At 37.0% G+C, this 23,013-nt stretch overlaps 1 long non-coding RNA gene across 1 annotated transcript in view; it reads left to right on the forward strand.

The window, feature by feature from the left end:
- The window catches only part of LOC126378590 (uncharacterized), a 39,498-nt gene extending 32,472 nt beyond the window's left edge, over window positions 1–7,026 (forward strand). The window contains exon 3 of the long non-coding RNA XR_007568115.1: window positions 6,471–7,026. This is a non-coding gene — a long non-coding RNA (uncharacterized LOC126378590). The remainder of the gene's footprint in view (window positions 1–6,470) is intronic.
- Window positions 7,027–23,013: the final 15,987 nt, after the last annotated feature.

The raw sequence follows: 23,013 nt of genomic DNA on the forward strand, positions 1-23,013 counted from the left end.
ACAGGAACCCTGTAAGGACACAACAACAACTTAAAATTATACACAATGAAAACAGAAAACCAAGAATAAAAATAACAAAGATTAGACATGCGATTTGACATTTAAAAAGGAACTATTTACGTTTCTGGTTAACAACACCTTCTATTCAGTTGACGAATTTTTTGTACTGAAATGAACTGACTTAATCTTTTATACTATGACTTTTATATTATTGTGACAATTATTAATAATAAATTTATATCTTTAATAATGTAATAAATATAATAGGGCATGCATAATTAGTAGAGAATTCTAATGTTTAATTCGTTAATAATATTAATGTTTAATTAATTTATTATTTATTTATTTTTTATTATTTATTATTTTTTATGTTTTTTTTGTTTGTTTATTTAATAGGCGTGAGTTTATGTATGTATGTATGTAATTAATTTATATTTGTACGCCGACTGGCAGATCACAGCGGTCTAACCTATATATTATGTATAACGCCCTACTCTAACTGTGTTTCTCAAATAAATCATTTTGGATTTGTTTTTGTATTATGTTACAAAATAAAAATACTTACTCCATCGGGAAATAGGCGTGAAAAAAACAAGTGGAAAATCTTGGAGACTGCAACAACGACAATCAATATACGGTGGTTATAACGACCTTTGTAAGAGGTCATAAATAGGGTCATTAATAATACGAAACGACCCAAATAGGTCGTTACGGGTCGTTATGTGGTATTATTGGTGTGAGATCTAAATCAATTTTTAATTTTTAGTCCCTAAGTGACTCTTCAATTAATTTTGTGAATTTATGTTTTAAAATAATGCTTCTCGTGTCATGTTTAAATGATTTTTTTCGTTAGTTTTTTTTATTATATTTTTTCTTCTTCTATCGCGTGGATTGTGAAGTGGATTACCAACCCCATCCCTGGTGTCAGGGTTACTATTGAAGCGCCAAAGGCCCCTGACAGGCTTATGTAACGACTACTAATTTACATCAGTAAGTAGATTATAATTTTTAGTAACTTATATTTTATACACTGTTGAATATAATGTAATCTGATACTAACACAGTTAGCTCGACTATTGTTAACGGCGATACGGCTCACCTATCATGTTGGTCTAACAGAAAGCTCGGGTACTTAGTACCTCTGACTACCCCAATTGGGTTATTAAACTATTATCCGAACAAGAAGAAATGTCCTTAGAAAAGGTTTAGTGCGATATACTCTGAACCGGCGTGCGTGTGTGAAACGATTGATGAGAAGAAAGGAAGAGAAGTGTGTCAGGATCGAAGCAAATGGAGTTCCATAGCCCCTACTCACCCCGGTGGGAAACAAGCGTGAGTTTATGTATGTATGTATTATCCGAAGAAGCTTTTAAATAAACCTGAGCCGTAATAGTACAATGGAGGTCTCCGTTACGCCGTAGCGACATAATATTGACAACATTACAACGAACAAGTGACAAACCCTTGTCAGGTTCGTGCTTGGAATTCAATGTGCCCGCTTACAGTACAAGACGGGAGATACACACGCGGTCTACCACTTACAGGGTGGCCAGAAACTAATATTGCGAGACAAAACTGTTTTGACGCCAAAGCCAATTAACACCATCAATTTAAGAGCCACGCTCTTGTCGGTGCAGCATTTTCCATTCCAGTCTATCAAAGGCCAATTCCTTGACTTCCCTATAAGACACGTTAACCTTTTCTTTAATCTGTTCCATGTAAGCTCTTCTTGGTTATGGCCAATTAACACAAATGGCTTTTATGAATTTCATTCTCAATCTTTAGTTCTAAAGCTTTAATAATAACAACAAACATAATATAAGCTCACGAACTCACGACTATATCCCAATTGGGGTAGGCAGAAGTACATCCATCGCAAGGTGAACTAATTCAAATTCAAAAATATCTTTATTCAGTAGGTAACATAGTTACACTTTGAATCGTCAATTTTTACATAACGAACGTCTCATCCGCCTAAAACTACTGCAGCTTCTCACAACCTGTATAGCCGGGGAAAAGAAGCTGCAAGAAAAACCTCGGCACAGAGCCCTTGACGTTCTTTAAAAAAAATAAATAAACATAAAATATTTTTATACAATTGAGTAATTTAGCTGCCTAATATCAGTTCTCAGATAGTTAATCCCATGCATTCATATCTTCTAAATAATCACTAACCTTCATTGACTCCACTATGTGTTTTGTAAAAAAAGTTTCTTTTTTTATCACTCTTGGGGTCCGTGTTTATTCACCTCGTAATCGTCAACATCATTATAATATCAATTCATCGTTTACTTATCATTATGAGAGAGTGCCCATTGTAATGACTTGTGCTTCCTTACTGCAAGTCATCGGGCGAAATTTTTATAGCCTATAATGATGCGCGTGAGTCGTGACATTAGAATACAATTTAAGGGGTTCAGTTTATGTTTGAAATTCTTAAATAAACTTACGGAAACTCAAATACTTGCGTAAAAGAAAAGTTTAAGTTTATATATAATTATGTATTCCGCTATATATGTATAATAATTAAATATCTCCTATACTCAAAGGATGCCTGGAAGAGATTGCTACTTAGCAACAAGGCCGCCTATTGTACTCTTTCTATTTCTCTTTTGTTTTGTAGTTCCTGTGCGAATTATTTGTTATGTTGGAATAAGATATTTGACTGGATCAAAGATAAATTATTAACTGCTGATCTAGATATCAAGATACAAGAGAAGTGCGTCAGGATTGAAGCAAATGGACTTCCATAGCCGCTGCTTACCTCGGTGGGAAATTGCGTGAGTTTATATATGTATGTTGAGTTTATTTATGTACTAGGTATATAGTTCAAGGCAAGGTTCCCAATTATTTTATAAAACTTGTATTATCATAAACTTATGTAGCTATAGGTGCTAATTCCTGTAAATACCATCTAATTTTATTTTAAGTTATATCTGTCATTTTCTTATCCGCCGATAAGGAATCATTTGTTAATGAACGTCACAACACTAGTTAATACTTACCGCGCATTGAAGCTATTGTAAAAATCTTTATTGAAATATAATCACTAATTGTACTCAACTGGTCGTTCTGTTTCATAGTAAATAATTAAACATTAATAATAACCGCATACCACACACAGCCTCACAGCCTCCGTGGTCTAGTGGTTAGAGCGTTAGGCTCACGATCTGGAGGTCCGGGTTCGATTCCCGATGGGGACATTGTCGAAATCACTTTGTGAGACTGTCCTTTGTTTGGTAAGGACTTTTCAGGCTTGAATCACCTGATTGTCCAAAAAAGTAAGATGATTCTGTGCTTCGGAGGGCACGTTAAGCCGTCGGTCCCGGCTATTAGCCGTAAAAACACCTCCACCAACCCGCAGTGGAGCAGCGTGGTGGAGTATGCTCCATACCCCCTCCGGTTGATTGAGGGGAGGCCTGTGTCCAGCAGTGGGACGTATATAGGCAGTTTATGTTTATGTTAATAACCGCATATGAATATACGCATAACAATTATGACCCTAACAACGGGTTAGCGTCCCTACATTCCTGGCACGCCTGCGACAATGGTCCGAGCAATCAAACTGCCGACGCCAGGAGTCGTTGAATTGCTCCAACATGTTTATGAGGCGTTGGTACCTCGCGTGCGCTTGTTCGAGTGGCTTCGACGAGGTATGGTGTCCAGAACAGAGTCGCTAGGAGATTGAAGATCATTTTGGCGTTAGTAGAATTACTTCTTCATCTATCATGTGGGTTGTGAGGTGGATTACCAACTCCATCAACCCTGGTGTCAGGGTTATTATTGAGCCGCCAAAGGCCCCTGACATGACTCATGTAACGACTACATACTTACATCAGTAAGTAGTAACCGGGACCAAATTAAGAGTATCCTCAAATGCTCCTCAAATGTTTATATGTGCAATAAAGCGTTTTTGTATTGTATTTGTATTGAAAACTTTAAGTATTACACAGTTATTTCAATTTGACGGTTATTACACAGTTATTTCGATTTCAAAACGGCCTCTGTGGTCCAGTGGTTGAGCATTGGACTCACGATCCCGAGGCCCTGGGTTCGAATCCCATGGGGACATCACAAAAATCACTTTGTAATCCCTAGTTTGGTTAGGAGTTTATTACAGGCTGATCACCTGATTGTCCGAAAGTAAGATGATCCGTGCTTCAGAAGCCGTTGGTCCCGGTTACTACTTATTGATGTAAGTAAGTAGTCGTTACATGAGCCATGTCAGGGGGCTTTGGCGGCTCAATAGTAACCTTGACACCAGGGTTGATGAGGTTGGTATTCCACCTCACAACCCACACGATAAGAAGATTTCAATTTTACTCCACCACCCGAAACACATTACATGATACATTACATTTTATAACCATACAATGGTGCTAATTCCTGTAAATACCATCTAATTTTATTTTAAGTTATATCTGTCCTTTTCTTATCCGCCGAAAAGGAAAGGGACGGGTAATCGACAAGCATAAAATTTATGGAACACACGTCAATTTTAAGCACAAATCTAAACCAACCGTCTAAAAATTTTACGTCAGTCAATAACCCGACACATTAATTTACTCATTCTTCCTAAAATTAAGAGCTGTGAATCATCCGTCCCTTTCCTTTTCGACGGATACGAAAATGACGGATATAACCTAAAATAAAATTAGGCGGTGTCTGCAGGAATCGGGGCCAATTTATGTTGAGTACTTACTTAAATACTCAGTCTTCAAAACCGCATTATCCAACTTACGACTTTTCCTACTTCCTCCCGGTCCGGCCCCAATCGGCCGGAAGATGAAAAATCCGTACGAACGGACCATTACTCCGGTCTCTAATAAATCGTACGTGTGCTTGTGACGGGTTGTCCGGTTTTTTCCGGACCGGATTGTTAAGTTTGTTAGGTCAGCTTATGGGCGATTGTAAGTTACCCGAGCCGGTATACGTTGTGGGGATAATATTTTTCTTTTATATTCCTTCTACGTTGGATTACGAGAGAATAAACTACAGAGTTTATATATTGTTGGCAACCCCAACATTTATATTTTCTTTACTGTGACAACATTTTTGTCTCTTCACTTCCGTTATTGCTCTCCATTTAACTACTGTAATGTAAAAATATTTTTTGTACGAATGTTAATTAAATTCAGTGAGTTTTGCAATTCTCTGGACGTGTTCATTTCAGCCTTAGCCTCAGATAACCAGCCCTCACAGCCATTAGGAATCTTACAACCCAAACCTAACATAGATTTATTTAGTCTATGGTTAAAGAATTCGGCTCACGATCTGGAGATCCACATTCGATTCTCGATGGAGACGCAATCACTTTGTAAAACTGTCCCTTGTTTGGCTAGGATATTACAGGCTTACTCAACTTAAGATTCCGTGCTCCGGAAGGCACGTTCAAGCCGTTAGTCCTGTGCTTCTGGCCCAAACACCTCCACCAACTTGTACTAGAGCAGCGTGGTGGAGTATGCTCCGTACTGTCTGGTTGATTGAGGGAAGGCCTGTGCCCAGCAGTAAACGGTTATGATTTTATTCATCTTATGAATAAGTACTTATAAAAAACAAGAAAATAACACATGTATACTGGGTGTTAGTGACATCGTAACGAATACTGAGGGGGTTGATTCAGACCATGATTCTGAGTTAAAATCAAGTGGAATTTTCCGTCGCAAAATTCATGATTTTTTTTTAGTTTTTTTAAATTATTTTAAATTCTATACTTTTGCGATGGAAAATTTCACTTGATATTAACTCAGAATAATCAGATGAATCATCCCTCTCAGTATTCGTTACGATGACACTTACACCCCGTACAAGTACATACGGTAGCCATATAAGTAGGTATGGGTGTTAGTGACACCGTAACGAATACTGAGGGGGATGGTTCAGACCATGATTCTGAGTTGATATCGAGTGGAATTTCGTGTCAAAAAATTCATGAAATTTTTTCTTTTCTTTTTAATTATTTTCCAATCCATACTTTTGCGACGGAAATTTCTACTTGATATCAACTCAGAATCATGGCCTGAACCACCCCTCAAAGTTTTCGTTACGATGCCACTAACACCCTGTATAAGTTAATGTTAGCGGTCACAAAGAGAAAATTTAAACAGGACAGGTGTAGTGGTTAACACGCTCGTCCCGGCTTGACAAGCGCTGCGGGTTCAAGTCCCGTCCGAGTCAGTTTTTTTTTTCGATTTAAATTGTGATTTTCCCTAACCACGGGTAAGTGCTATAAGAACAAAAAAAAAACATTTAAACGTAATAGTTTGTTTTATTGTTTTCTTTTGTCTATGGTACCTACACTGCGTGACTCCGAAATCCCATAATATTTCCCATGATGCAGGGTTGGGTGGAAAAAAAACTTTTTTTAGACATAAGCTCACCTTTTGGTATATGTTTTGATTGTTGTGTTTGTGTACAATACAGAATATACTATAAGTATTAGTAATTAATAAATCATTTCTTTGTTTCAGGTATGTCGAACTGAAGAGCAGAAAACAAAACTGACTCGACGTAGCGCCTAACAACAATAGTTTAATAAGTCACAAAAACGTCTTAATAATATAAGTTCACGACTATATCCCAATGGGGTAGTCAGATGTACATCCATCACAAGATGAACTCAGAACACTGTCTCTCAAGCAGGTCCCCTAGTTTGAGAGATTACCTTCTGCTTTTAAATACCGTCTAAATTATATAAACTGTCAATGTAATTGTCAATAATATGTACCTAAATAGTTGTGTGTGGAACTAAAAAAAAAACTATATACCTACCTAGGTAGTTATAGGTATAGAATTATTGTAATATAACCGCGTAAGCGCGAATAATACTAAATGTATGAAAACAACCCGTTTTTTTTACAGGAATTCTCAATGAAGAACCCGTCTTCAGCGATCATTTTCTGCATTTTACATTGTGATAATGTTTTATTACATTGTTCTCACATTTAGCATGCAGAAACTTTGAAAGTCATCAAAATGGAAAATTATTAAAGACGCGTGCTCTGCCATCTATCGAGAATAATAGTTACTAATAGTTGCGCGCTACTCGATAACAGATGTCACTATGTAGTTGTAGTTAGGAATACAGAGTAGAGATGGCGGTGTACTATTGAAAATAATAATATAATATCTTTATTTTTATACCATTAAAGCCTTAAATATATGACAATATATGTTTACATTTATAAATATGTAGTTACAGGCTGTGAGATAATTGCTATGAGTCAGCTGTTATCCCTAAAAGTTTTAAAACTGAGCTAAGGATAAAATAATAATATAATTTTTGTTAACTGACCAATATGACTTGTAACAGCACTTGTATAAATTCAAGATACATATACATTTATTTATAAATAATTTAATAAAACCAAACTACTAATTAAATTACTATAAAAAACGCTTCAGAAAAAATAACTTGTTTGTATTCTACTCGCTGATAGATGGCGGTGCACGACGCCCTATTTAACACATCAAGATGGAAGAAATTGCTAGAAGAATGAAGAATGCGCTTTGACGTTCCCTTGTCACTCCTCTTGCCCCGTGTGTTACACTACTGGACGGAGAACTGATAAGGGCTTGTCTAGCGCAAATACAACAGTTTGCAAGAACTATCTAGAAAGAAGCGCTGCGCTCGAACCCCGAACCGAAATTGCACCAATGAGTTATTAATTTATCGTAAGTAAGTAGCAGTGGAGCAGCGTGGTGGAGTATGCTCCATACCCCTTCCAGTTGATTGAGAGGAGGCCTGTGCCCAGCAGTGGGACGTATATAGGCAGTTTATGTAAGTCGCTAACACAGTCGACTCGACCATTTTAGACGGCGATACGACTCACCTATCACGTTGGTCTAACAGAAAGCTCGGTGAGGTGTGAGTACTTAGTTCATCTTGCCCTGGATGTACCTCTGACTACCCCAATTGGGATATAGTCGTGAGCTTATGACATGTTATGTATCTTTCAAGAAAGAAGAATAACTACCTAAATACTTATTCTGTTAATTAGGTAAATGCCTTGATGTACCTATATATATATTATTTTTTTAAATTTATCCTCACCTTATGGTTGTCTGGAAGAAATCGCTTTAACACTTTCAAGGACAGAACGTCTAATGACGTTCCGTACCCAAGGTGTCATATTACCTATTATGAACCATCAATGACCCATGTCCGTCAAAGGCAGCCATTTGCCATGTACTTAGTTAAGAGACTTTTTGTAATTATTTCTTTTTATTTTGGTGCAATAAAGTGTATTTGTATTGTATTATGTTACTACTATTAGTGGTGTGTGTGGGTTGATGGGGTTGGTAATCCAGCTCACAACCCACACGATAGAAAAAGAGTGGTGTTCCGTTCCCGGTTATAAAAAAAAATAAAAAAAATAAAATAAAAATAAAATAAAAATAAAAAAAATAAAATAAAAATAAAAAATCTTTATTTCGGACATTAATCCATATAGGTTATATTCCCAAAGTGGGAATATTCTACTGCTTTTCTTCTTCAAATTGTTCTTTCTTGTACTCTAGTCTTATCTGCCTAAAGGTTACGTAATAAAGCTACTTTTACATAAGCGCCTTTTTATTGCTGGGAATATTCCAAAATACCTACAATGTAATGGCAGAAGCATATAGAAAAATAATTGTTGCATGATATTTGGATCACATTATGTATAGAATTATGTTGCTACCTATATTGTTTCTCTTTATTTTGAACAGAATAATAATGGATGGAAGATGTGTTGTGCCTGGGTGGAATAAATAGGGACATTTATACCCAAAAACAAAGATAAAAGATGCATATGTCTGTTATCCATGAAATTAAAAGCTTGGACGAAGGAAAATCTGTACAGCGCCATCTGTACTGTTTTTAAGGAATGTAGCCTGGAAAGTGTAGGGAGCGCTGGTAATTATAATAAAACCCCAAACAAATAATCGAATGAACTGTATTACTTAGGATATTATATCAATATGTAAAGTTAATATGGCTATAATACTTGACAAGTTTAAAAACATTGAAATGCTAACCAAGACCAGTAGATCAAGTCGCTTGCGTCAACTATCTTATTTACCTGTGTACCAACTACCGAAATATAATAATGTGTATGGCATGAGGAAGTGGGAATACTTACTACCAGATATTTTAAACAAATTGCCTAGTGAGCTACACACAGACATGTGTGTAGGAACTAAACAATGTAAAATAGAATTAAAGAAGTATTATCTGGGCGCACGTTAAACTATGTAGTACCTACCTACTAATTAAGTATAGCGAGTTAAGCGCATTCATTCACTCCTCGCATAAACCTGTACGAGTTTTCTGTTTAGAGGAGCGTCTTATTTTATCTCTAAGGATTTAATTGTTTTTTTGATATTGAATAAATAAATTAAAAAAAAAAAAAAAAAAAAAACAAATTACAAGATCCAAACATTGAGACGCGTTGGTTTGCTCGCGCTAGAGATGTGACTGACCATAAATGGTAGACTATTAGGTATGTCCCACACAGAAGTGCCTCATAGCGAATATACGTACTCGTGAACTTATGTTATGTTAATTAAATTTATTATAACTTGTAAATGAAAATGTGTAATAATTATATATTTTTACGTCAGGACTTAAGAATTATATATTTAAATATAATGGATTTTATTAAAATTCCATGAAACGAATGTATCTAAAAGAAAGAGGTCTGTCATCAATTTTGTTTTGTCTATGACAGTATTCTAGAATGGTCGATACTTTTTTCCGGAATGGCGTAAAGCATTGTAATACGGTGTGTGTAATATTTTTTTTTAAATAAATAGTGTCGGAGCTCATAACGTATTTTATTCCCATCCCACATTTATTTAATAAATTCATACTTGGAAACGATATTTGTATGTTTATTATTTATTGCCCAAGAAATGTGGTACATGGCCATACTCCGCCGTTCCACGTTGCTCCGCTGCGGGACCAACGGCTTAACGTGCCCTCCGAAGCACGGGGTCATCTTGCTTTTTCACATAATAAGGTCATTCAAGCTTGAAAAGTACTTTCTAAGCAAAGAATAGTCTCACAGTAATTTCGACAATGTCCCCGTCGGAAATCGAACCCGGATCTCCAGATCGTGAGCCTAACGCTCTAACCACTAGACCACAGAGGCTGTTTAATGTAGGAAGTCAGAAACCTCTTAATTTTATTTAAAATTATACTTGTCATTACAAAGGAAAGGGACGGGAGATGGACAGGAGTAATTTTTAAACCAAAGGAAGAATGAATGAACAACCCGGCTGAATCAAATAGTCATCTCACTGATATGCAACCCGTTCGATGTGTGCTGACAACTTAATTCTGTCGGGTTACTGACCAATATAGAATTTTGAGTGGGCTGTTTAAAATTCTCGCACAATTTGACGTGTGTACCAATTTTTATGCCTATCCATTACCCATCTCTTTTCTTTACGGCGGATAAGAAAATGACAGGTATAACTTAAAATAAAATTGGATGGTACTGAAATCAGCACAAATCTGAGACCAACTCTGGAATTACGAGGTCTCTTCTCTACGTACCCCAAAGGGAAAGAAAAAGCTTATGTATGTATGTTTGAGTGTATAGTTACGAAAGTGACTCAATTGCCATTGGTTTAAAACATTTTTCCGTTGCCATGGCAACCTGGTGCACAACACGAAAATAAGCCAATCAAATGTGAAGATTAAGTATATATGATAAGTTAGGTAGGTAGGTAACTTGGACGTCTACTGAAGGACTGGCCGATGTAAGTAGGTACGCACATGGCCAAAAATATGGTCGGTAAAATTAACGCTTCTAAAAAAACACCTTTAAAAAAAATTTATACATTAACTACGTTAGAAAAATACGCAGAAACTAAAAAGCAAAAAGTGATTTTATTTACATCATTTACATCATAGGTATTATTAATATGATACAAAAAACACAAATGTTACTTAATTAAATACCTGCAATAATTTTTAGAAAAGAAAGGAATTTGTATATATGTACTACTAAATTTAAAACTAATTTCAATATTCACAATAATCAAATATTTTAGGAGTAGGGCCTAGCTCTAACATAATTGATTATTGTAAATATTAAAATTAGTTTTAATGTTAAATTTTGTACATAAATAAAAAAATACTTTCTTTTCAAAAAATTGTTGCAAATATTTAATTAAGTAACATTTGTGTTTTATTGTATCATATTAAGTAAATGTAAAATTATTTATTGCTTTTGAATTTCTGCATGTTTTTCTAATGCGCTTTCTTGTGTTTGTTTTAAAGTTATTTATTTTTTGAAGACGGTTATTTTTTATTTAATAAGCGTTAATTAATTTATTTCGTGCTTTATAGCGGTTCCTACAGATACAAATATAATTACAAAAAGACTCTTAATTAGGTACATGGCAAATGGTGGCCTTATCGCTTAAAGCGATTTCTTCCAGACAACCATTCCTACTTAAATAAATATAAAATAGATACGTAGATAGGCTCTTGGGACCAAAATCGCCGCGGTATATCTTAGAGTTAATAAAGAATTATATCGTAAATACTGCCTTTTGAAACCGTGGTAGCCCAGTTGGTAGAACGCTTGCCTCTATTTTTGAGGTCGCAGGTTCGAATCCACCACAGGCCTAAACCAATGATTGTCAAATTTGTTTTCGTATTCATGTTTGGATCATAAATGTTTATCACGTGCTCAGCGGTGAAGGAAAACATCGTGAAGAAAGCCACATTCCCGAGAAATTCATTTAAGGAAGAATATGACCTGACCTGGTTTGGGCTGGTTTTCCCTTCGCGGGAAGGTTGATTCTATAAAAAACCGGACCTGTCAAATCTTTAGGTTAGGTAAGCGAACCCTGTGAAAAATGGGATAATGCTAGGGAGACTTCCACCAAACCGCATTGGAGCAGCGTGGTGGAGTATGCTCCATACCCCCAGCAGTGGGACGTATATAAGTTGTTTATGTTATATAAACAGCTCCCTTAAAGAGTCCCGATGACGCAGATTATAAATAGCTTCTTATGTACATAGCTTCTCTTTACTCGAAGTAACATACCTACAGCGTTCTGATTGGCGTGTTGTTTTTTGTTGATAATGTTTGTATCGTAGCAACAAAAAAATTGCCACACCCAACAATTATGTAGCGACCAATCATTACGTAGACATCGCAAAGATAGACAAAAAGTATTTCAAAGAACATTTGTAGTATCCATAAGTAAGTAAGTATACGTAATAAGAACATAGGTACAAAATTCAAAAATAGCATCAAAATTCAAAATTCAAAAATATCTTTATTCAGTAGGTAACATAGTTACACTTTGAATCGTCAATTTTCACATAACAAACGTCTCATCCGCCTAAAACTACTGCAGCTTCTCACAACCTGTATAGCCGGGGAAAAGAAGCTGCAAGAAAAACCTCGGCACAGGGCCCTAGACGTTCTTTTTTTTAAAAAAAATATTGATATACAATTGAGTAATTTAGCTGCCTCATATCAGTTCTCAGATAGTTAATCCCATGCATTCATATCTTCCTCCATCCTCCGTGGTCCAATGGTTGAGCGTTGGGCTCACGATCCGGAGATCCCGGGTTCGATTGCCGGTGGGGTCATATGACAAAAAATTACTTTGTGGTCCCTAGTTTGGTCAGGACATTACAGGCTGATCACCTGATTGTTCGAAAGTAAGATGATCCGGGCTACTACTTACTTATGTAAGTGAGTAATCGTTACATGAGCCATGTCAGGGGCCTTTGGCGGCTCATTAGTAACCCTGACACCAGGGTTGATGTTGATATTAACTCAGAATCGTGGTCTGAATCATCCCCCTCAGTATTTGTTACGATATCACTAACACCCTGTAGGTACCTATATCATATTATTCTCGCAGATATTGTTACGAACAGTAACTATTATAGGAAATGAGAAAGAAAACTGTTCAAAACTTAACATAAGTTTATTCAACAAACATACATAAACTTTCCTGTCATGTATAAAGAAATGTATGTGTATGTATGTATTTGGCATAAGTATTGTAATTTTTTTGAGAAATGAAGATATACTTTAGTGAACTTCGGGCGCATAGAGAATGGTATGGAGTTTCTATTTTAACCTAAAAAAAATATGATATGATTTGGATGGAGATTAGTAGAGGAAACATTTTTCTATCGTTAAGCCGCCAAAGACCCCTGACATGGCTCATGTAACGACCACTTACTTACACAGTAAGTAGTAACCGGGACCAACGGCTTAACGTGCCTTCCGAAGCACGGATCTTCTTACTTTTTGGACAATCAGGTGATCAGCCTGTGATGTCCTAACCAAACTAGGGATCACAAAGTGATTTTTGTGATATGTCCCCATCAGGATTAGAACCCGGGACCTCCGGATCGTTAGCCCAACGCTCAACCACTGGACCGCGGAGGTCGTTAATTGGCCTTTGATAAATAAGAATGGAGAAAGCAGCACTGACAAGAGCGTGGCTCTTAAATGTGATGCAGTGATGTATTTTTGTACTATTCCCAAAGTTCGTGATTTGTTAGTTTAAGACCACTGTCTGCATTGGATTGTCCGTTAGTGCAGTTGCCAAACATAATGGCCCCGATTCCTGCAGACATCTCTTAATTTTACTTTAAGTTATACCTGTCATTTTCTTATCCGCCGAAAAGGAAAGGGACGGATGATTGACAGCTCTTAAATTTAGGAAGAATGAGTAAATAAATGAATAACCCGGGCGAATTTTTAGACGGTTGTTTTAGATTTGTGCTTAAAATTGACGTGTGTTCCATAAATTTTATGCTTGTCGATTACCCGTCCCTTTCCTTTTGGGCGGATAAGAAAATGACAGATATAACCTAAAATAAAATTAGATGGTATTTACAGGAATTAGCACCATTTTCTAAATAAATAAATAGCAACATCACCGACTCCATGTCATTTCGAACCAGAAAAATTGACATCCGTTGACTCGAAACGCCTAGGGCTGTACCAATTAGTAAGTTCCGCTCCAGCGATCTATTGTCGACAAGACGCAGCCCTGGGAGGGGCTCGGTTTTAGGGGTCCTTGGTGAAATGGGTATTGATGAGATCTTTACTGGCTTTTTCAGTTAATAAAGATATATTTTTTATTAGTTTTATTGTTATTAATTATTTGGTTTTGGCACCCCGGTACCGAGTCTGGTACTAGTTAGTACCAATGAGTTATTAATTTATCTTAAGTGCAGTTTTCACTAACACAGTTAGCTCGGCCATTATAGACGGCGATATGGCTTATAACCTATCACGTTGGTCTAACAGAAAGCTCGGTGAGGTGTGGGTACTTAGTTCATCTTGTAATGGATGTGTATAAGCGTGACTTGTGAGCTTATGTTATGTTATTTTGGGTGAGCTTTTAGCGGAAATCTTTTATGTTTATATAATGAAAATAGCAAATATTGTTTATACATATAATGAAAATAGCATAATATAGTAAATAGTTTAGATATTATTCATATACATATTCGTTTATTCGTAATAGTTCGTATTACATGTCATAATATGTCGTATATAATCTAGGTTACATTCTACTAGTAGAATCATTCATTACACATTAAAAACAAAATAAAATAATAATTATTATAAAATGTAGTGTAGTGTAGGTAGGTAGTACTGTCATGGTTTCCTTTCTTCCATAGTAATATATGTATGTATTTACGTATTTATATAATTATTATAATCATTATTTATTGCTTTCTATGTATTTGTTTTTAATATAGTCATTTTTTTTTCTTCTTATTTTGCACTGTCTATCCCGCTACACTTTTCATTAAATTCATATCCTATACCTAAAGGTTGCCTGGAAGAGATTGCTACCTTAGCAATAAGGCCGCCTGTTGTACTACAAAATTTAATTATAATACTATTTTTATTTTTTTATGTGATTTAAGTGCAATAAAGAGTTTTTGTATTGTATTGTATTGTATTGTAATAAAGAACTCATTCTTAAAAATATTAAAATAAAATTATGAGTTAAATTAAATAAATTCGTTATAACTATAGATCGTATGCTCAAGAAGCCAGCGTTTGAGTCGAGACTTAACAGGGCAATGACGGTGCGTCGTGCGTGTAATTATTAAGTACTTCATAATCATCATCATCATCCTCATCCAAGCCGTGTCCGGCGACGGCGACTCCTAAATGTCTATCCCAGGTCGATGTTATGATAGGCTCTAATATGACTAGCAAAACCGAACTTCGATTTGAAGATTCGGCCACATGGCGCACAGAATAACTGGCCAGCAGAATTAAATGTATAGTTGTAGGAGGGCTTGTGTCGAGTCTTCCGTATTTGACGTTTTACGTCAAGATCTTCTAAACGCTTCATAATAATCTGGGGGTAATCTGTTATTGGCCTTACGTTTAATTAATGTTTTAGGTACTGTTGATTATCCAAAAAAGAAAAGAAAAAATGTTGGATTTAGTCTATTTATGTCATAATACCAAAAAGCTCAGAACATTAGGCGAAGCGTGGATACTTCCTTATCTAGCTACGGATGTAGCTCTGACTACCCCAATTGGGAATATAGGCATAATGATATGGTACATACAATACAAATATACTTTATTGCACCAAAATAAAAAGAAATATTTACAAGACATGGCAAATGGCGGCCTTTTCGCTTAAAGCGATTTCTTCCAGACAACCATAAGGTGAGGAAAAATATAAAAATTGAAATTGAAAGAAGATTGAGGGAAGTTACATTTTTTTTAAGGTTTTCTTTTTTTTAATTATATTACAACAAATACTATTTCAAAAGTATACTACTTTTGGAGCCGTGATAGCCCAGTTGATAGAACTCTTGCCTCTCACTTTGAAGTCGCAGGTTCGAATCCAGCACAGGCCTAAACCAATGATTGTCGAATTTGTTTTCTATGGATCATAAATGATTATCACGTGCTCAGCGGTATAGGAAAACGTCGTGAGGAAACGCAAAACCCACTTTCTCAGAAAGCATTTCAGAGGTATGTGGTCTGACCTGTATTGGGCTGGTTTTCCCTTCGCGTGTTGGAAGGTCAGACAGGCAGTCGATTCTGTAAAAAACTGACATGTTTCTGTGATAAATATTTTCTTGCCACACAGTTGCATGGAAGAAATTGCTGGTTAGCAATAAGGCCGCCAGATTGTACTGTATCTTTCGTCCGTGTGTGTAAAATTTGTTTTGTGTTGTATGTGCAATAAATACAATACAATATATTTGTATTGTATACACTTCAGAATGCCGGTATAGTGATGATTTTTATACTGTTGTTATGTTATTTCAAAGGTTAATAACTTTTTAACGAGAGAAATATTTTAATTAAGACACTGTCGAGACAGTGTATTCCAACGGTACCGTAAGCCTCAAAGTAAAAAAAAAACTGTCTTCTATCGCGTGCGTTGTGAGGCGGATTACCAACCTCATCAACCCTGGTGTCAGGGTTACTATTTAGCCGCTAAAGACCCCTGACATGGCTCATGTAACGACTACGTACTAACATCAGTAAGTAGCGACCGGGACCAACGGCTTAACGTGCCTTCCGAAGCACGGATCATCTTACTTTTAGACAATCAGGTGATGAGCTTGTAATGTCCTAAACAAACTATGGATCACAAAGTGATTTTTGTGATTTGTTCCCACTGGGATTCGAACCCAGGACCTCCAGGAGCACAATGCTCAACCACTGGACCACAGAGGCCGTTAGAAGATTCACTATCAGTCCGGCATAGAAACAATAACCCTCTATACTTCTCCTCAGTCGAGTAAAACTGCACTAGTTTATCATATAAAACCAAAGCCTACGCGTGTAACATTTTTAATTTCATGCCTGAAAGTAACTCTGAAAATCATAAGATATCTATAAATAAAGGGGTCCAGCTGAAAATCTACAGATATGCAAACTTACTCATTCACTCTATTTTAGAGTAGTGAGGGGACAGCGTCGATAGGGAAGTGTCGATGTTTAAACAGGGGGTTACAAATAAAAATTAAAAAGAAAAAAAAGAAAAGAAAGGAAAACATGAAACAGTAGGACTAGGGCCCTGTGCTGGGAGGTTTTCTGGCCACGTCTTTCCCTCAGCGTTACAGATTCCGATGTGGTAGTAGTTTTACAGCTAGTTACATAATATGTAATATATTTTTTTTGACGTTCAAAAAGCGCTAATTTTGTAAGCCAATTTTGTAAAATAAATATTTTAGAATTTTTTGATATAGGACGATAGATTAACGTAATTTGTGGACTTATTCATCATTATGGGATAATGCTAGGTATCTAATCTACCTAGGTTTTTTTCACACGGTCCGCTTACCTAACCTGAAGATTTGACAGGTCCGGTTTTTTACAAAAGCAACTGCCTGACCTTCCAACCCGCGAAGGGAAAACCACCCCAATACAGGTTAGGCCACATACCTCCGAAAATGCATTTCTCGGGAATGTGGGTTACCTCACGATGTTTTCCTTCACCGCTGAGCACGTGATAATCATTTTTATTTATTTATTTATGATCCAAACATGAATTCGAAAACAAATTCGACAATTATTGGTTTAGTTTGTGCTGGATTCGAACCTGCGACCGCAGAGTGAGAGGCAAGACTTCTACCAACTGGACTACCACGGCTTAATTAGTGGACTTATTAAGAATCATATTTAGTCGATTATCTCGTTACTTAGTATGAATTATAAGTAATACTCAAAAGTACTTGGAAATATGCTAAAAAGTATATAGCGAATACTCAGGGGGATAATTCAGACCATGATTCTGAATTAATATCAAGTTGAATTTTCCGTCACAAAAGTGTAGAATTGAAAATTGAAAAATAAACAACAAAAAACATGAAATTTGAAATGAAAATTCCACTTGATATTAACTCAGAATCATGGTCTGAATCATCCCCCTGAGTATTCGCTACGATGTCACTAACACCCTGTATTTAACACTGTCGATAATCGTTTGTAACATAGCTAAAGCCCCATTTTGATTTGTATATTTTGCGAAATACTGCGAATAATATCAAACACCTTTTTTTGACGTAACATATTGTAGATTTGCCGCAGATGGCATTAACTACTTGGCTGGACAAATTGGGAGCGCTAAGGTCTCTCAAGGATGACATAAGAATCTTTCTGGGAAGCATCAAGGGATGGGAAGTTCAATCTAAAAACTCCACTGGATTGACTCAAAAAAGAAATATATACTATATTTAAAGTGTGCCGAGCTTTTTGCAGCTTCTTTTCCCCGGCTATACGGGTTGTGAGAAGCTGCAGTAGTTTTAGGCGGATGAGACGTTCGTTATGTAAAAATTGACGATTCAAAGTGTAACTATGTTACCTACTGAATAAAGATATTTTTGAATTTGAATATATCGACAACAAACGTTACAACACTAATTTTTCACCGGCCCCGTTCATAAAATATGCCTTCACAAAAAATGCTACTATTTCGTGCATTTTCAGTTGCTCTCGACTCTATGCATACAAATACATGCTTTTCATTGCAATATGAAAATTTGCACCGAAAGTGGCTAATGCAGCTAATGACGGCACGAAAAATATATTTCATGAATAACATTTTGTATTGATTGAACTGTGTAATATAGGAATTGAAGCGTTGAAATGGAGCTTTTGAAATGCTTAGCATTTTATGGAAAATATTTTTCGGTGCAGAATACAAGGCTGCTTTTTTTATTTACTTAATGTAGAAGTAGTAAGAATGTTTACATATGATGGAGCTAAACTGTACAATAATTTACCCTCACTTATAAAAAATAGTAATTCTTTCAACATATTCAAACACAGATTAGCTCAGCATATTTCACAAAATAAGCGAATGGCTATGTGGTTTTTGTGATGTTTTTGGCGCGGTATCTTATAAGCAGTTGTATTGAGCGATACCTATTAAGTATGGCGGTGCATACAACACTGCGTAAGTTAGGTTCTCTCTCTCTCTCTCTTTATTTAAGAGCTGCGCTCTTGTCGGTGGAGTAATCACCATTCCTCTCTTTTTCCCGCCAAATCCTTTACCTCCCGATACGACACGACTTGTACCTTCTCTTTTATTTTGTTTTATAAATGTTCTCCTAGGTCTACCCCTCCTCTCAAGTAACCAATAAGTTAGGTTATTAAGTTGAATTATAAGTTATTTTCTCATGTAAGTGACTGTATGTATTTTATAAGAATAAAGTATTTTTAAATCGAATGTAAGTTCGCGCAAAGTCGAAAGGAGTGGAAGCATCAAGGGGACGCCTTTGCCCAGCAGTGGGATCGAATAAGCTCGATAAAAAGAATGCAAGTTATGAAGATTACAGTCTTGGTTACTACATTAGCAAACAACAATTCTTTTTATAATACACAGTGACATCGTAACAAAAACTTTGAAGCATGATTCAGACCATCAAATAGAATATTTGGTGATATCAAATAGAATGTTCCGTCGCAAAAGTATGGAACTGAAAATAATTTAAAAATACACATTAAAACTTTCATGAATTTTCCGATAGAAAATTTCACTTGATATTAACTGAGAATCATCCCCTTCAGTATTCGTTACGGTGTCACTAACACCCATACGTACTTGTATGACTACCTGTATGTACTTGTATGGGGTGTAAGTGACATCGTAACTAACACTGAGAAGGATGATTCAGCTGATTATTCCGAGTAAGTACAATTATCCATGGCAATAATTTAAAAAAAAAACTGAAATTAATCGTAAATTTAGCGACGAAAATCCCACTTGATATTAACTCAGAATCGTCCCCCTTAATATATTCGTTACGATGTCACTAACACCCTGTATAATATGCCTCAGCCATTTCACATCTTCTTCCTAGCGTGAATCCCGCCGTCTTGCGCCGGGGTCCGCTTTCCTACTGTTCTTCCTCCACTTTGCCCTATCCTGGACATCATCTTCGGATAACCCGCAACTCTCCATGTCTTTCTCCACGACATTCAACCATCTCAGCTTAGGTCTTCCTCTACGTCGCTGACCAGTAATATTGAAGTCGAGTGCCACGTTGCTAATGTACCCAGGCGGTCTTCTTTTAACATGCCCATACCAACGCAGCCGGTTTTCCTGCAGTTTGTCAGCCACGTCACGTACACCGAGGCTACTCAGCCATTTCACATACATTTTTGAATAATGACATGAGACTATAGGTAATAATCATGTTTTTAAAACTATACCTACAGCGCCACCTATTTTTTTGACGTCATTGGGTTAAAGTTGAGGCCTAACGTAATGTTGTTTCTATAAAATATCAATAAAGCACAAGTCATAATAAAAACACATAAATCTTCTTCTTCGTGTGGTTTGCGAGGTGGAGTACCAACCTCATCAACCCTGGTGTCAGGGTTACTATTGAGCCGCCAAAACCCTCTGACATGGCTCACGTAACAACTACTTACTTACATCAGTAAGTAGTAACCGGGACCAACGGCTTAACGTGCCTTCCGGAACATCTTACTTTCGGACAATCCGGTGATCAGCCTTTTAATGTCCTAACCAAACTAGGGACCACAAAGTATTTTTTGTGATATGTCCCCACCGGGAATCCGGATCGTGTAAACGTAAATTAACGTGAAAAGTGGGGTATAAATACGTAAACCTTCACGTAGTGAGTAAACGGGACGGTATTTAGCAAGAACCGCCGAGTCACTCAAACGGTATTTGTGTAACACCTGGGGTCGGCCCGGTTGCACACTTAGGGTTAGTGGTGCTAATTCCTGCAGACGCCATCTCATCACCAGCCCATTAACGTCCCTACTGCTGGGGCACGGGCCTTCCCTGTGGATGGATAGGGAGATCGGGCCTTAAACTACCACGCGGGCCCAGTGCGGATTGGTGGTTATTAACGACTGCTAATGCAGCCGGGACCAACGACTTAACGTGCCTTCCGAAGCACGGAGGAGCTCGAGATAAAAACTTTTTTTTTGTTGGCACCCATCCTATGACCGGCCTTTGCGAAAGTTGCTTAACTTCAACAATACAAAACCGAGCGCGTGAACCGCTGCGCCACCGAGCTCCTCATATAAGATATAATAATATTATCCGAGGTTTTTTTTAGTTAACCGTAGTTAACCAGTTAAATACGTTTGTGCAATCGGCGTTCAGAAATGACACCCCTCGTGCAAGATGGAAAAAGTTGGCCCAACTTTTTGTCACAACATTTATTTGGGCCATTAATTAAAATATAACCTTCTCTAGTACGATATAATAAATATTCTTATCTGTCTACTAAATTAGGTTAAAAAATGTTTAGCGATTTGGAAGAACCGTGGTAGCCTAGTTGGTAGAACTCTTGCCTCTCACTTTCAGGTCGCAGGTTCGAATCCCAACACAAGCCTAAACCAATAATTGTCGAATTTGTTTTCGAATTCATGTTTGGATCATAAATGATTATCACGTGCTCAGCGGTGAAGAAAAACATCGTGAGGAATCCCGAGAAATGTATTTTATTTTATTTATTATTTATTAAAAATAAGTACAGCACTTAATACATTTTTTTACAATTGACGGTGCAACAAAAACCAACTTTGGTTTGTCCGTACACCGACATTCACCATCGTTGCTTACAATTTGCAACATAATATCATGCTCGAACAAATAGGTACTTACAATAAATAAAGAACATGTATTTTAGGAGGTATGTGACCTGACCTGTATTAGACTGGTTTTCCCTTCGCGGGTTGGAAGATCAGACAGACAGTCGCTTCTGTAAAAAAACCGGACCTGTCAAATCTTCAGGTTAGGTAAGCGGACCCAGTGAAAAACGGGGTAATTCTAGAGAGCTGATGATGGAAAGTCCCGCATTCAATCTCTGGTCTAATTCCATCCAGGTGTCAGCCAGGTCTATCCAGGTACAATAGGTAGCCTATTTTCCAAGATGGCTTCTCGTTACCTGCCCGGGGTAGGTGATTAGCCACGTTTTTATGCGAACACACGCCTGGTTATGCCCATATGTATAGAGCTCGGTGTCTTTTAAAGGACGGAGTGTTGGAAAACTAAAAAACTAAATTCTTGTGTGGTCAGTACTGGTTGGAGGCCGAGGAAAATGGATTCTGGTAGGGCTCTAGCTAGAACATCACCGATTGAGAAATTGGTCGGTGCACTGCGGAACGGAAGGCGATTGGGGCAACCACCGTTCTACACGCCCTATCTATGGAGTAATGAAGGCGATTATTCCACAATAAAATATTTATTAAATAAAGAGAGAGAGAGAGAGAATACCGGGAATTCTATATAAATAACATAACATAAACAGCCTATGTACAGTCATGAGCAATATAATGTACCCACTTTAGGACTCCGTCGCACTAACATATTTGATATTTAGTGAGACTTACAGTTCAATTTGTTGAAAAGTTAATGTGACATGGTGCCAAAGTGTATACATATTAAAGCTCGTGACCGTACGTCCTACTGCTGGCCTGCAGGCCTCCCCTCAATCAACCAGAGGGGGTATGGAGCGTACTCTACCACGCTGCTCTACTGCGGGTTGACTGTATAAATAATTAGAATAAAATAATTTCTTCTATTCTGGGAGAAAATAAAAAACATAGAACACGTTCAGCTGCCTGTCTCCCCGGGCATGTCGTAAAAACCGACAGAGGGATTGTGTCCTCTAACATGATGGACTGATGTTATGGGCGATGGGCTGATCCCTTATCACCACAAGGTTCATCATATCCAGCTTACGACTTCGTATCAACAGTGGCTGCAAGTTGTCTTTGATTACTTGTGGCTCTACCCACCCCTGGGATTACGGGCGTGAGTTTATATATGTATGTAGAATAAAATAATGTAGATATTGATAGTTTATGGTCATTTTTAATAATGCATATTCGAATCTGTTACGACTATTATACTGGCGTACTAAGTGCTTCTCAACGGCCTCCGTGGTCCATTGGTTGAGCGTTAGGCTCACGATCCGGAGGCCCCGGGTTCGAATCCCGGTGGGGACATATCACGAAAAGCAATTTGTGATGCCTAGTTTGGTTAGGACATTTACAGGCT

The sequence above is a fragment of the Pectinophora gossypiella genome, chromosome 26, assembly GCF_024362695.1.
Source record: "Pectinophora gossypiella chromosome 26, ilPecGoss1.1, whole genome shotgun sequence".
Classification (NCBI taxonomy): Eukaryota; Metazoa; Arthropoda; class Insecta; order Lepidoptera; family Gelechiidae; genus Pectinophora; species Pectinophora gossypiella.